The sequence below is a fragment of the Scyliorhinus torazame genome, chromosome 6 (assembly GCF_047496885.1).
Source record: "Scyliorhinus torazame isolate Kashiwa2021f chromosome 6, sScyTor2.1, whole genome shotgun sequence".
In the NCBI taxonomy this organism is placed as follows: domain Eukaryota; kingdom Metazoa; phylum Chordata; class Chondrichthyes; order Carcharhiniformes; family Scyliorhinidae; genus Scyliorhinus; species Scyliorhinus torazame.
Genome location: NC_092712.1, coordinates 37,048,848 through 37,065,111, shown reverse-complemented (window position 1 = coordinate 37,065,111; position 16,264 = coordinate 37,048,848). Strand labels below are relative to the sequence as shown.

At 49.8% G+C, this 16,264-nt stretch overlaps 1 long non-coding RNA gene across 2 annotated transcripts in view; it reads left to right on the top strand.

Annotated features, from left to right (window-relative positions):
• Positions 1-16,264, top strand: part of LOC140424753 (uncharacterized) — a 29,369-nt gene that overhangs the window by 3,812 nt on the left and 9,293 nt on the right. For both annotated transcript variants that reach the window (XR_011947678.1, XR_011947679.1), the window contains exon 2: positions 2,312-2,462. This is a non-coding gene — a long non-coding RNA (uncharacterized lncRNA). The remainder of the gene's footprint in view (positions 1-2,311; positions 2,463-16,264) is intronic.

Sequence of the window (16,264 nt, the reverse complement as noted above, 5' to 3'; positions counted from 1 at the left end):
GCATTCAGCTCTTTTGTCCATGTTTGAACCAAGGCTATAATGTGGTCAGGAGCTGTGTGACCCTGGCAGAACCCAAACTGAGCTTCCGTGAGCAGGTTATTGCTGAGTAAGTGCTGCTTGATAGCACTGTTGATGACTCCTTTCATCACTTTGCTGATGATGAAGAGTAGACTGATAGTGTGGTAATTGTCCGGGCTGGATTTGTCCTGTTTCTTGTGTACAGGACACACCTGGACAATTTTCCACATTGCCGGGTAGATGCCAGTGTTGTAGCTGTACTGGAACAGCTTGGCTAGGGATGCGGCCAGTTCTGGAGCACAAGTTTTCAGTACTATTGCCGGAATATTGTCAGGGCCCATAGCCTTTGCGGGGTCCAATGCCTTCAACTGTTTGTTGATATCACGTGGAGTGAGCGAATGTGAGAGTAAGTGAATGTGAGAGTGTGTTTGAGAGTGAGTGAATGTGTGAGTGAGTGAAGTTTGAGAGTGAGTGTGGGAATGTGAGCGTGTTTGTGAGTGAATGAGAGAGTGTGTGAATGAGAGAGTGTGAGTGAGTGAATGAGAGTTGTGTTTGAGAGTGAGTGAGTGTGTGTGAGTGAGTGAATGTAAGTGTGTTTGAGAGAAGGGCAGCACGGTGGCAAAGTGGATTAGCACTGCTGTCTCACGGCGCCGAGGTCCCAGGTTTGATCCCGGCTCTGGGTCACTGTCCGTGTGGAGTTTGCACATTCTCCCTGTGTTTGCGTGGGTTTTATCCCCACAACCCAAAGATGTGCAGGTTAGGTGAATTGGCCTCGCTAAATTATTGCCCCTTAATTGGAAAATATGAATTGGGTACTCTAAAAAAAATTTTAAAAGTGTGTTTGTGAGTGAGTGAGTGAATGTAAGTGTATTTGAGAGTGAGTGAGTAAATGAATGTGAGAGTGTGAGTGAATGAGAGTGTGAGTAAGTGAATGTGAGAGTGTGTCTGAGAATGAGTGTGTGTGACTGAGTGAATGAGAATATGTTTGTGTGTGTTTAAGAGTGAGTGTGTTTGACAGTGAGTGAGTGAGTGTGAATGTATGTGAGTGAGAGTGTTTGAGATGTGTGAGTGAGTGAATCAGAGTGTGTGTGTAAGTGAATGAGAGTGTTGGAGAGTGAGTGTGTGAATTTGAGAGAGTGAATGTGTGTGTGAATGAGTGAATATGAGAGTGAGAGTGAGTGAATGTGAGAGTGTGTTTGAGAGTGAGTGAATGTGAGTGTGTGTTTGCGAGTGAGTGAATGTGAGTGTGTTTGAGAGTGAGTGAATGTTAGTGTGTTTGGGAGTGAGTGAATGTGAGTGTGTTTGAGAGTGAGTGAATGTGAGTGTGTTTGAGAGTGAGTGAATGTAAGAGTGTGTTTGCGAGTGAGTGAATGTGTGTGTTTGAGAGTGAGTGAATGTGAGTGTGTTTGAGAGTGAGTGAATGTGAGTGTGTTTGAGAGTGAGTGAATGTGAGTGTGTTTGAGAGTGAGTGAATGTGAGAGTGTGTTTGAGAGTGAGCGAGCGTGTGAATGTGTTTGAGAGTGAGTGAATGTGTGTGCGAATGAGTGAATATGAGTGTTTGAGAGTGAGTGAATGTGAGAGTGTGTTTGAGAGTGAGCGAGTGTGTGGCAGTGAGTGAGTAGGTGTGTGGCAGTGAGTGTGGATGTGTGTGAGGAGGTGTAGGAATTGTGTTGACTGTTGTATGTATTGTCCAGCAATTTGCACTCTTTGGAATCATGCAAATAAACATGACTTGAAGTAAGTAACTATATTTTTGACCAGTGACCCACAATTTCATACAGGTGGTGGTTCTCTCTCTGCGCTGTGTCTTTCCCCACACCAGCCCTGGCAAATAGACTTTTATACTGGGGAATATTAACTGCTCACTGTGACACTGCTTTCGATTCTGCCACTCACTAAAGCCTGTTTCACTCTCACTGAATTCCCATTTTGCAGTTAAGCAGGTTTGTCAACTTGGTGTCACACTCTGTGCTTGTTTTATTTAGATTTTATCTCCTGCCTTAAATTCCGTTTCGCTGAACATGTGGCGTGCCAAGTATTTTGAGTAGAATGCAACAGATTGCTCATTGGCAGATTTACTATTTACTGTAGATTAGGTTGGGGGAAGGAGGGGGAATACTCTCTCTCTTTATTGTATTGCGTCTCTCTCAGGCAAACCCTCATGGTGGGTGCAATGGATGCTTGCTATGCCAAGAGGAGTTTCCTCCCAGGAGTTTTTAATTGGATCCTTCAACCCAAACACTGCAATTTTGCCTTTCACCCACTAGTTAGCTGGAAATGTTACACATTGCAGGATTCTCAGCAGAGAACGGAGGGAGGGCACTTACCACCAGCAGCCCATTCACTACCTGTGGGCAAAAAATAATTCCAGGCGATATTTTCGAAGCCTCTGCAAGCCTTGCAGAATGCATGAAATACCGAGTTGTGGAAATGACCTTGTTTTGGTAAGTACTGAAGCTCTAAATTGTGCTAAATTAACTATCACACCAATAAGGACATCTTCCACTCAGTGTCACTGGTCTTTTAAGTAGATACCTTCCTGGGTCCTGAAGTTCTACCCCCTACTCGCCTCTTTCTCACCAACAAGCTGTTCCTGAGTGATTTGATTTGATTTGATTTATTGTGACATGTACCGAAGTTCAGTGAAAAGTATTTTCCTGCGGCCAAGGGAACGTACACAGTACGTACATAGTAGACAAAAAAAGAATAATCAACAGGGAACATTTACAAATGGTACATCGACAAACAGTGATTGGTTACAGTGCGGAACAAGGGGCCAAACAAAGCAAATACATGAGCAAGAGCAGCATAGGGCGTCGTGAATAGTGTTCTTACAGGGAACAGATCAGTCCGAGGGGGAGTCGTTGAGGAGTCTAGTAACTGTGGGGAAGAAGCTGTTCCTATGTCTGGATGTGCGGGTCTTCAGACTTCTGTATCTTCTGCCTGATGGGAGGGTCTGGAAGAGGGCAAAGCCTGGGTGGGAGGGATCTCTGATAATGCGGTCTGCCTTCCTGAGGCAGCAGGAGGTGTTTACAGAATCAATGTGGGGGTGGCAAGCTTGTGTGGTGCATTGGGCTGAGTTCACGACTCTCTGCAGTTTCTTGCGATCTTGGGCCGAGCAGTTGCCATACCAGGCTGTAATGCAGCCAGATAGGATGCCCTCTATGGCAGAAGTTTGTGAGAGTCGATGCAGACATGCTGAATTGCTTTAGCTTCCATAGGAAGTAGAGACGTTGTTGGGCTTTCTTGACCGTTTTGAGTGGACCAGAACATACTATTGGTGATGGTGACCCCCAGGAACCTAAAGCTATCGACCATCTCCACTTCGGAGCCATTGATACAGACGGGAGTGTGTGTCATGCTGCGCTTCCTGAAGTCGATGATCAGTTCCTTGGTCTTTCCAACATTTAGAGAGAGGTTGTTTTGGGTACACCATGTAGTCAAGTTATCTCCCATCCGTAGTCTGATTCGTCGTTGTTTGAAACACGACCCACCACAATCGTATCATCTGCAAACTTATAGATTGAGTTGGAGTTAAATCTTGCCACAGTCGTGTGTGTGTACAGGGAGTACAGTAGAGGACTGAGCACACATCTTTGCGGGGCCCCGGTGTTGAGGACTATTAGTGAGGGAGGTGCTGTTGCTTATCCTGACAGATTGCGGTCTGTTGGTGAGGAAGTTGGTGAGTCGACCAGCTGATAAACACAGTGTCAGGCTCCATGTGCACCCTGACACCATCCGCCTAACCTAATGACCATTCCTTACGAGGCCTTCCACTAAGTCTCTGCTCTCGACTGCTTCTCTAATGTCCAGTACTCGACGAACAGAACTGAGAATAAAAGACTGAAGCCATTGGTTTTGGCTCTGCCACTAACTCCGTTCCTTGGATACCAACCCCACTCCCCTCCCTATCCACTGTCTGAGGCTGCAACACACTTCACAAACTCTGTCTCCTATTTGAATCTGAGCTCAGTTTCTGATCTTCTGTCCATCATTCAGAACCATCAGAACTGTACATATTGAGCATCACTGCACATACTGGAGGTGGTGATGTAGTGATATTGTCACTGGACTAGTAATCCAGACTCCTGGGTAATGCTCTGGGGTCATGGCTTCGAATCCCACCACAGAAGAGTTTAATAAAAATGTAATGATGACCATTGTCGAATGTCCCATCTGTTTCACTAATGCCCTTCTGGAAGGAAATCTTCCAACCTTCCATGGTCTGGCCTACATGTGATTCCAGATCCACAATGGATGACCAATGTGGCTGGCTTTTAAATGCCCTCTGAAATGGCCGAGCAAGCCACTCAGTTGAAGGGCATCGGACGCAGTGACACCCATATCCCCTGAATAAAAATAGTATTGACAATCAGTGTTGTCCATCACCACTGGACACATTGACCAACATTCATTCCACCAATGTTTCCATTTTATAATTTTTATCTTATTTTCAAATCTCTCCATGAGCTCGCCCCTCCCTATCTCTGCAATCTCCTCAAGCCCCACAAACCTCTGTAAACTCTAAACACCCCGCCCGGCCCCCCCACCGCCATCAATTTCTGGCCTCTTGTGCATCCCTAATTTCACCCCAGCATTGGGCGACTTTGTCATCTAGCCCCCAAGTCCTGGAATTTCCGAGGTCCCTCCACCCCTTGCATTAAGACACTTCTGAATGCTTGGCTCTTTGAGAAAGCATTTGGCCATGTGTCTCACTCTTTGGCTCAGGGACAACCTTTGTTGGCTAATGCTCCTGGGTAGTGCCTTGGGATGTTTCACTCCATTAAAGGTGCTAGAGAAATGCACGGTTGCCATTTTTTGGAAGCAGTACTGCGAACATCTCAGCGCCTCGGACACCTTTTCAAGACCTTTGCTATCACCTTTGTCACCAGTGGGCTGCTTTACTAGAGCTAACTGTTGAGCTGAAATGTCTCAATCATGCCTCCATCACCTCTAGACTTGACTACTCTAATGTGCTCTTGGCTGCTCTCCCACATTGTACCAACTTGAGGTCATCAAAACTCAACTGCCCATGTCTTAACTCAAATCCAGTTCCGCTAATGCTCCTGTGCTCACTGAATTACATTGGCTCCTGGCCAAGCAACGTTTTGATTTTAAAATTCTCAATTTGTTTTGAAATCTCCCCATGGCCTCACCCTCTCCCCATCTCTGTCACCTCCTCCAGACCCACAATCCTCCAAGATACCCATGCTCCTCTAATTCAGAAGTCTTGAGCCTCTCCAATCACAATGTCTCCACCATTGTGGCTGTGCCTTCAGTTGCCAAGACCCCATGCTCTTGAATTCTCTCCCTGAGCCTCTCCACCTCTCTATTTCACTTTCCTCCCTTAAGACATTCATTAAGATCAACCTCTTTGGCCAAACTTTTGATCATCTGACCTAATATCTCCTTCTGCGACTGCACGTCACATTTTGTTATACAGTTCATTATGTTAAAGGTGTTCCACAGATAGAAGTTATTCTTGTTAGTGTTGGGACCAGTACAGAGTGATCAGTACTGAGATCAAAGAACAAAGAACAATGCAGCACAGAAACAGGCCCTTCAGCCCTCCAAGTCTGCGCTGATCATGTGTCCTATCTAGACCAACCGCCTGTATCCTTCTATACCCCGTCTGTTCATGTGCCTATCCAGATAAGTCTTAAAGGTCGCTAACGTATCTGCCTCAACGTATTTGCCTCAGATACAAAAGTCTGAGAACACGCACGAACAGACTCAAAAACAGCTCTTCCCCGCTGTTACCAGACTCCGAAACGACCCTCTTATGGACTGACCTGATTAACACTACACCCCTGTATGCTTCACCCAATGCCGGTTTATGTAGTTACATTGTGGACCTTGGGTTGCCCTATTATGTATTTTCTTTTCTTTTCTTTTCATGTACTTAATGATCTGTTGAGCTGCTAGCAGAAAAATACTTTTCACTGTACCTCGGTACATGTGACAATAAACAAAATCCAATCCAGTCCAACCACCTCACTTGGCGGTACATTCCAGGCCACTACCACCCTCTGTGTAAAAAAAATTTCCCACACATCTCCACTGAACCTTTCCTCCCTCACCTTGAACTTGTGCCCCCTTGTAATTGTCATTTCTGCCCTGGGAAAAAGCCTCCACCTGTTCACCCTATCGATACCCCAATAATTTTATAAACTTCTGTCAGGTTGCCCCTCCGCCTCCGTCTTTCTAGGGAGAACAATTCCAGTTTGCTCAATCTCTCCTCATAGCTAATACCCTCCATACCAGGCAACATCCTGGTGAACCTTTTCTGTACTCACTCCAAAGCCTCCACGTCCTTCTGGTAGTGCGGTGACCACAATTGGACACAATAATCCAAATGTGGGCCTAACCAACATTTTATATAATTGTAACATAATTTTCATGCTTTTACACTCAATACCCCGTCCTATGAAGGCAAGCATGCCATATGCTTTCTTTACCACCATTTCCACCCGTGCTGCCACTTTTAAGGATCTGTGGACCTGCATGCCCAGATCTCTCTGTGTCTCTACGCTCCTGATGGTTCGGCCATTTATTATATAGCTCACACCTGAATTGGATCTGCCAAAATGCATCACCTCGCATTTGTCTGGGTTAAATTCCATCTCCCATTTCTCTGCCCAATTTTGCATCCTATCTATATCCTGAATTCTCTGACAATCTTCATCACTATCCGCAACTCCTGCAATCTTTGTATCCTCCGCAAACTTGCTAATCAGACCAGCCATGTTTTTTTCCCCAAGTCATTTTATATATATATTACAAATAGCTGGGATCCCAGTGCTGATCCCTGCGGAACTCCACTAGTTACAGACCTCCATTCAGAAAAACACCCTTCCACTGCTACCCTCTGTCTTCTATGGCCAAGCCAGTTCTGGATCCATCTGGACAGCAATGTGATCTCAGATCCCTGTGGCCTTCAGCAACATTCAAACGTATGAATCAGGAACAGCAGAAGTCCACTCAACCTCTTGAACCTGCTCTCCCATTCAATAAGGTCATGGATGATTGGATTGCAACCTCAACCCCACATTCCTGCCTCACTACCGATAACCTTTCACCCCTCCTTATTAATCAAGATTCTACCGAGCTCGACCTTAAACATATTCAAAGACTCTGCTTCCACTGCCTTTTGAGGAAGAGAGTTCCAGAAACTCATGACCCTTTGAAAGAAAAAAGAAAATCTCCTCCTCTCTGTCAGGACGACATGGTAGCGCAGTGGTTAGCACTGTTGCTTCACAGCTCCAGGGTCCCAGGTTCGATTCCCGGCTTGGGTCACTGTGTGGAGTCTGCATGTTCTCCCCGTGTCTGCGTGGGTTTCCTCTGGGTGCTCCGATTTCCTCTCCCAATCCCAAAAGACGTGCTGTTAGGTGAATTGGACATTCTGGATTCACCCTCTGTGTACCCGAATAGGCGCCAGAGTGTGGCGACCAGGGGCTTTTCACAGTAACTTTGTTGCAGTGATAATGTAACCCTACTTGTGATACTAATAAAGATTATTATTAAATGAGCGACCCTTTATTTTAACCAATGACCCTAAGTTCGAGAATCTCCTACAAGAGGAAACACACTCACCGCATCCACACTGTCAATACCCCACTGGGTCTTCCTGAGGATAATGGCCATTTCTGCCATCTGTATCTGGTGAATTACCTGGTAAGCGAGAATGGCGGAAGTATATCCTGCCCGAGGATGATTGATGGGATCACATGTCTGACATCTCATCACTCGATTCAGCAAGGAGTCACAACCTTCACAACTGGAAGGAGCAGAGCCATGGGGTGGGTGGGAAATGGGAAGGCTGCGACTGAAACAAGCAGTTACGGGTGGTTAAAGGAGAAACTAAAGACCCCAGCTGACTGGCACTGTCTTAGTTGTGCACTTCACCAACATTGAAACTGAAGTATGAACATCCATGGTTGCAATATGTAAGTTCACGGGTGGGATTTACCAAGCATGTTTTTGGCGATAGAGGCGGGATTTTCTGGCCCTACCGTTGCTAATGGGATACCCGTGCGCCGTCAGTGGGATCGGAATATCCCACCGGCATGAACAGCCGGTAAATTGTCTGTTATTTATTTTTAAAAACATTTTTGTTTTCATTTTCCAATTAAGGGGCAATTTAGCGTGGCCAGTCCACCTACCCTGCACATCTTTGGGTTGTGGGGGTGAGACCCACGCAGACACGGGGAGAACGTGCAAACTCCACACGGACAGTGACCCGGGGCTGGGATGAAACCCGGGTCCTCAACGCCGTGAGGCAGCAGTGCTACCCACTGCGCCACCGTGCTGTCCTAGGAATACATAATAAATAGGAGGGCACATAATAAATGGATTAGAGAGGAATTAAGAAAATGTTATTTCCACCCAGAGTGTTGTAGGGGTGGGGAACTCACTGCCTGAAGGTGTAGCGAGGTGTAGAATAATTGAGGGATCTTGGAATGAAAGTCCACAAATCCTTGACGGTAACAAGATAAAGTGGTGAGAAGGCAGATGGAATCCTTTCATTTATTAGTCGAGGCAAAGACGATGAGAGCAGGGAGGTTATGCTGGAACTGTATAAAACGTTAGTTAAGCCACAACTTGAGTACTGTGTGCAATTCTGGTTACCTCATTACAGAAAGGATGTAACTGCACTCGAGAGGATACAGAGGAGATTTACAGGGAAGTTTCGAAGTCTGGAACATTACAGTTATGAGGAAAGTTTGGATAGACCGGATTGTTCTCCTTGGAACAGAGGAGGCTGGAGATAGATTTGATTGAGATGTACAAAATTGAGAGGGACCTGAATCCAGTGAACAGAGAACGAAACAAAGAACAATATAGCACAGGAGCAGGGCCTTAGGCCCTGGGTGGGACGGGCCTAATTACTTTAGCTGAGGCGTCAGTGACGTGGAGGTATACATTTAAAGTGATTGATAAAAGGATTAGAGAGGAGTTAAGGAAAAGTTATTTTCACCCAGAGGGTTGGCGGGGTGGGGAACTCACTGCCTGAAGGGGTAGTCGAGGCAGAAACATTCGACTCATTTAAACGGTGTCTGGATTTGCACATCACATGCCGTAAATTGCAGGGATAAGGACCAACAACTGGAAAGTGGAATTAGGCTGGGTGGCTCATTTCTCAGAGGGGTTGCAGACATGATGATGGGCCGAGTGGCCTCTTTCTGTGTCTTAAGCGTTCTATCATTCTATTCTATGATGTTTCTGGACGAGGCTGAATGGGTTGGAGGATGGTCTCGTCTTGCAAGAGTAATATTTTTGCCATTAGGTCGGTTTTAATGCCTTATGTCATCTGCTGACATCCAATGTCAAAATTAACCTGGAGTGATCAATATTGTGCAGCATCTGGGACAGCTGCAAGGGGGGAACTGGAAGCTGCAATATGTATGCACACAATGGGAGGCATAGGGCCCGATCCAACGGCCTCATTGCGTCCGACCCAGGACACAACAAGGCCGGTAAATCTCGCAAGAATTACGATGCTCGTTATGTCTCGTGAGATCTGACGAGATCCCTCAATGGGCGTGATTCAGATTTGCATATTTAAGTGTGCAGTTAAGCACACTTAAATATGTTCGCGCCGTGGTTACCCAAGGTGCGGGATCTAACGGTCTTGCCTCGGAGACCCCACGCAGGCACCGTTTAGCACTGGTTTCCACAATGGTAGACCCGGTGAAATGGCACTTTTGGGTGGGAGGTGGGGGGGGTTGAGTCTCCCGGTTGTTCAGGGCCCCTTGGAGATGGGCTCCCAGCAGGGTGGTACCCTGGCACTCCCGATGCCACCCAGGCACCATGGCACTGTCACATGGGCACCCTAGAAGTTCCACCCTGGCAGTGCCACTTAGGTACCACCCTGGCAGTGCCAGTTTGCCCAGGCTGACAGTGCCAAAGGGCCCAGGTGGCATTTTCCCCGTGCTGTGGATCGGACCCAGAGGTGCTCTGCCCTTATGAGGTAGTGTGCGGAGGTTCGGGGGACCCTCGATTGATAGAGTGGGGAGTTGGAGGGGGAGGGAGGCCACGGTGGGGTGTCCAGAGATCGGGGCAGCATTTATAAATGGCACCCCGATCTCTTCTTGCACTGGCGAGCTGAGCAAAGTGCGGCCTCAGCGGGGCATTCTCGCCAATGCCCGAAAAGGAAGCCGAGTCCCTTTTTTTTTTAATAAACAATTTTATTGAGGTATTTTTGGCATTGTAAACAGTTACAGTGTACAGTAATGTGCAAATATCAACACAAAGCAGAAACATAGTGCAAAAGACCACTCCTCTCTCATAAACAGTACCCGCCTATTTATCCCTCCTATTCTACTCTAATCTACCCCCCACCCCCCACCCGCTGACATTTAATTCCCCGCGAAGAAGCTGGTGAATCGTTGCCACCTTCGGGCGAACCCTAATACAGATCCTCTCATGGCGAACTTAATTTTTCCCAGCCCTAAAAAGCTCGACATGTCCGAGAGCCATGCTTCGGTCTTTGGGGGCTTTGAGTCCCTCCATGCCAGCAGTATACGCCGCCGGGCTACCAGAGAAGCAAAGGCCAAGACGTCGGCCTCCCTCTCCTCGTGGACCCCCGGGTCTTCTGAGACCCCCAAAATTGCCACCACTGGACTCATCACCACCCTAGTTTTCAGTGCCTGGGACATGACGTCTGCAAATCCCTCCCAGGATCCCCTAAGTTTGGGGCATGCCCAGAACATGTGGACGTGATTTGCTGTCCCTCGCGCATACCTAGCGCATTTATCCTCCACCCCAAAAAATCTACTCATCCGGGCCACCGTCCTGTGGGCCCGGTGGACGACCTTGAGCTGAATCAGGCTGAGCCTAGCACATGTTGCAGTTGAATTTACCCCACTCAGGGCTTCCGCCCATACCCCCTCCTCCATCTCCTCGCCCAGTTCCTCCTCCCACTTGAGCTTCGGTTCCTCTGTTTGGGACTCCTCCCCTTTCATAAGTTCACGGTAAATATCCGAAAATTTCCTCTCTCCTACCTCTCCCCTAGACACTACTCTATCCTGGATCCCATTTGGCGGGAGGCGTGGGAAGGATGGAACCTGTCTACGTATGAAGTCACGCGCTTGCAAGTACCGAATGTCATTCCCTCTGACTAATCCGAATTTCTCCTCCAAGGCCCTCATGCTCGAGAAGCTCCCCGCCAAGAACATATCGCCAATTATTCCCACCCCCACCCGCCACCACGCACGGAATCCACCGTCCATACTCCCAGGGGCGAATCGGTGGTTGTCGCATATTGGAGACCAGACCGATGAAAAATGAAAATGAAAATCGCTTATTGTCACAAGTAGGGCAGCACGGTAGCCTTGTGGATAGCACAATTGCTTCACAGCTCCAGGGTCCCAGGTTCGATTCCAGATTGGGTCACCGTCTGTGCGGAGTCTGCACGTCCTCCCCGTGTGTGCGTGGGTTTCCTCCGGGTTCTCCGGTTTCCTCCCACAGTCCAAAGATGTGCAGGTTAGGTGGATTGGCCATGATAAATTGCCCTTAGTGTCCAAAATTGCCCTTAGTGTTGGGTGGGGTTACTGGGTTATGGGGATAGGGTGGCGGTGTTGACCTTGGGTAGGGTGCTCTTTCCAAGAGCCGGTGCAGACTCGATGGGCCGAATGGCCTCCTTCTGCACTGTAAATTCTATGATAATCTATGATAGGCTTCAAATGAAGTTACTGTGAAAAGCCCCTAGTCGTCACATTCCGGCACCTGTTCGGGGAGGCTGGTACGGGAATTGAACCGTGCTGCTGGCCTGCTTTCAAAGCCAGCGATTTAGCCTTGTGCTAAACCAGCCCGTGCTCCCACCTCCCCTTCATGCCTCCTCCACTGGCCCCAGATCCGCAGGGCTGCCACCACTACCGGGCTGGTGGAGTACCTGGCCGGCGGGAGCGGTAGGGGGGCCGTGACCAGAGCTGCCAAACTGGTGCCCCTGCACGAAGCCGCCTCCACTCGCTCCCAAATAGACTCCGTACCCACCATCCAACTCCTTACCATGGCTATGTTGGTTGCCCAGTAGTAGTTGCTGAGGTTCGGCAGCGCCAGCCCCCCCTCGCAACGGTTCCTCTCAAGCATCGCTTTCTTCACCTGCGGGGACTTCCCCGCCCAGACAAAGCCCATAATAATCTTGTTGATCCTTTTGAAGAAGGACCGCGGGTTGAAAATCAGGAGGCACTAAAAAATAAACAGGAATCTTGGGGGGATCGTCATCTTTCCCGTCCGCACTCTCCCCGCAAGTGATAGCGGGAGTGCATCCCACCTCCTAAACTCGCTCTTCATTTGTTCCACCACTCTAGTTAAATTTAGCTTATGCAGCCTGCCTCAGTCTCGCGCCACCTGTATCCCTAAGTATCGGAAACTTTCCCCGACCATCCTAAATCCTTCAACCTGTTCTCCTGGCCCCTCGCCTGCACTACAAACATCTCACTCTTAGCCATATTCAGTTTGTACCCTGAAAACCTGCCCATCCCAGCCAGCGGGTCTGATACGTACAGGAGCAGGTCGTCCGCGTACAGCGATACCCTGTGTTCCACCCCTCCCCTAATCATTCCCTTCCACCCCCTCGCAGCTCTCAGGGCAATCGCCAGCGGCTCTATGGCCAGTGCAAACAGCAACGGGGAGAGTGGGCATCCCTGTCTGGTCCCCCAGTGTAGTCTAAAGTACTCTGATGTTGTTCTATTCATCCTCAGGCTAGCTTTTGGGGCTGGTACAATAGTCTAACCCAGTCAGCAAAGCTCTCCCCAAACCCAAACCGTCCAAGTACCTCCCACAAATAGTCCCACTCCACCCGGTTAAAGGCCTTCTCGGCATCCATTGCCACCACTGCCTCTACCTCTCTGCCCTCCGGGGCATCATGATCACATTGCGTAGTCTTCTCAAGTTGGCTACCAGCTGTCTGCCTTTCACAAACCCTGTTTAGTCTTCCCCGATCACCTCCGGGACACAGTCCTCAATTCAAGCGGCAAGACCTTAGCCAGGAGCTTGGCGTCGACGTTGATCAGGGAGATTGGTCTGTATGACCCACACGATTCCGGGTCTTTATCCCGTTTTAATATCAGCGAAATGGCAGCTTGTGACATTGTCGGGGGTAGCGTCCCCCTGTCCCTCGCCTCGTTAAATACCCTAGTCAGCATCGGCCCCACTATCTCCGAGATCTTTTTAACATAGAACATAGAACTTACAGTGCAGAAGGAGGCCATTCGGCCCATCGAGTCTGCACCGAACCAGTTAAGCCCTCACTTCCATCCTATCCCCGTAACCCAATAACCCCACCTAACCTTTTATGGTCACTAAGGGCAATTTATCATGGCCAATCCACCTAACCTGCACGTCTTTGGACTGTGGGAGGAAATCGGAGCACCTGGAGGAAACCCACGCACACACGGGGAGGACGTGCAGACTCCGCACAGACAGTGACCCAGCGGGGAATCGAACCTGGGACTCTGGCACTGTGAAGCCGTTGTCCACAGGGTATCCATCCGGCCCCAGGGAATTACCCGACTACATGGCTTTCAAGCCCCCCCAGTACTTCCTCAGCTCTGATCGGGGCCCCCAGTCTGTGTACCAGTCCCCTACCCACTTTTGGGAAGGTCAGTCCGTCTAAGAAACGCTTCATCTCCTCCGGCTCCCCAGGAGGTTCCGAGGTATAGAGCTTGCTGTAAAGCCCCCCGAAGCACCTTGTTCAGTCCTGACGGGTCATCCACTCTATTCCCCATACCGTCACTACACTGCCTATTTCTCTGGCAGCCTCTTCCTCCTGAGTTGCTGCGCAAACATTCTACTAGCTTTCTCCCCATGCTCATATACCACACCCTTTGCCTTCCTGAGTTGTTCCACTGCTTTGCTCGTGGACAACACTCCCAGCTCGGCCCGCAGTCTCCGTCTATCTCTAAGTAGGTCCTCCCTCGGGGCCTCTGCGTATTCCCTATCTGTCCGGTGGATCTCCTTGACCAGTCTGTCCATCTCCGCTCTGTCCGTTCTATCTCTGTGGGCCCAAATTGAAATCAGCTCCCCCCCTTACCACCGCCTTCAGCGCCTCCCACAGGGTCGCTGCTGAGACTTCCTCTGTGTCATTAACCTGCAGGTAGTCCTGCATGCACATCCACAGTCTCTCGCACACCCTCTCCTCCGCTAGCAATCCTACGTCCAACCTCCATTGCGGGCGCTGGTAGCTCCCTTTGAGACCTGCAGGTCAACCCAGTGTGGGGCATGGTCCGAGATGGTGATCGCCGAGTGCTCCGTATTTTTTACCCCGCCTACACAGTCCCTGCTCATGATGAAAAAATCGATTCGAGAGTATACTTTCTGAACATGCGAGTAGAACGAATATTCCCTTCCTGTCGGCCGTCTGGCTCTCCATGGGTCTACCCCCCCGACTGCTCCATGAACCCCCTCAGTTCCCTTGCCATCGCTGGGAGCCTCCCCGTTCTGGAGCATGACCTGTCTAGTCCGGGGTCGAGGACCGTGTTGAAGTCCCCGCCCATGATCAGCTTGCATGAATCTAAGTCTGGGATTTTCCCCAGCACCCTTTTTATGAAGTCAGTGTCATCCCAATTTAGAGCATATACATTCACCAGGACTACCCTCACCCCCTCAAGCGTACCCCGGACCATAAGAAATCTACCCCCTCCGTCTGAAATTGTGCCATCCACCTCAAATTGAACCCCTTTATTGATCATGATTGCCACCCCCCCTGGACTTAGAGTCCAAGCCGAGTGGAAGACCTGGCTAATCCAGCCCTTCCTCAGTCTGGTCTGGTCAGTCACTTTCAGATGTGTCTCCTGCAGCATGATTACGTCCGCCTTTAGAGCCCGCAAATGCGCGAACAGACGTGCCCTCTTGACTGGCCCGTTCAGTCCTCTGACATTCCAGGTGATCAGCCTGGTTGGAGGGCACCTGCCCCCTCCGCCGCCGATCAACCATCCCCCTTCCTGGGCCCGCCCCCAGCCCTTGTGCCGCGCCCCTCCCGGTTCACCTCCTGGCAGCTCCCACCCCCGACCTCCACTCTGTTACCTACTTTAGATCCCTCCCATGTCAGCAAAATAACCCCCCCCCCCCCACCCCCTAGCAACAACACCCCTCTGTAACCCGACCCCTGCCATGTACTGGCTGGATGCATCCCCCCCACCTGTCTCCCTTGACTAGCCTCCCGCTAGCCCGGTGACTCATCCCTCCGTCGCCTACTTGTCTCGCTCCCATTGTCCCCCCGAGCTCATCCCCCCGCCCATCCACACCCATCCCCCTGATGTGTCCTGCTCGAGCAGTCTCCCTGCAGTAAGGGAGCTCAAACAATAAACAAGGGCAATCAAACAAAGACCCGAGCCCGCTCCAGCTGTAATGCTGTTCCAGTTGTGTAAATAGATGAGTGATACCGATCACCCCTTTCTGCGCATTAATAATAAAAACACAGCAACACAGTACCCGCGTCACCCCCCTACATCCAATACCTTTAACCCCCATTGCTTCCTGGCAATTTCTGTTCCGTTGGAAGATCCAAAATGAGAAAAATACAAAGAAAAAGCAAAAAGACAACCCAAAAGAGAGAGGGGGTCCCCCCCCCGCAACACCCCCTCCCCCCCGCAACACCCCCTCCCCCCGCACCGCACCCCCGCACTTGCACCCCCGCACCGCACACCCGCACTCGCACCCCCCCCTCGCCCATTGTACCCATAGGCAGCGAAAACGGAAAACAGAAACTACAAAGCACCTGTGAAGCAACAAAAAATATAAAGTCAACCCAAGAAAACTAGAAGTCCCACAGACAACAATACTCAGACTCTGGCTTTGGTCCGTGGGCCCTGAGTTCGACACCAGTCCCTGATCCTTTGCGAACTCCATCGCCTCATCGGGGTCCATAAAGTAGTAATGCTGACTCTGCTGCGTGACCCACAGCCCCGCCGGGAAAAGCAGTCCGAAGTTCACGTGCTTTTTGAACAAAATCTCTTTAATTCTTTGAAAGGCTGCTCGCCGCCTGGCCACCTCCTGACTTAGGTCTTGGTAAATGCACAGGACATTGTTGTTCCATGTACAGCTCTTCGTACTCTTTGCCCACTGAAGGACCCGCTCCTTGCCTGTGAACCTGTGGATCCTGACCCACCTGGGGGCCCCCGGTCGCGACTGCCACACCTGCACCCTGTGTGCTCCATCCAGCTCCAGCGGTCGCGGAAAGGAGTTAGCCCCCATCAGCTGCTGCAACAGGTCTGCCACAAATGTTGTGGCGTCTGCACCTTCG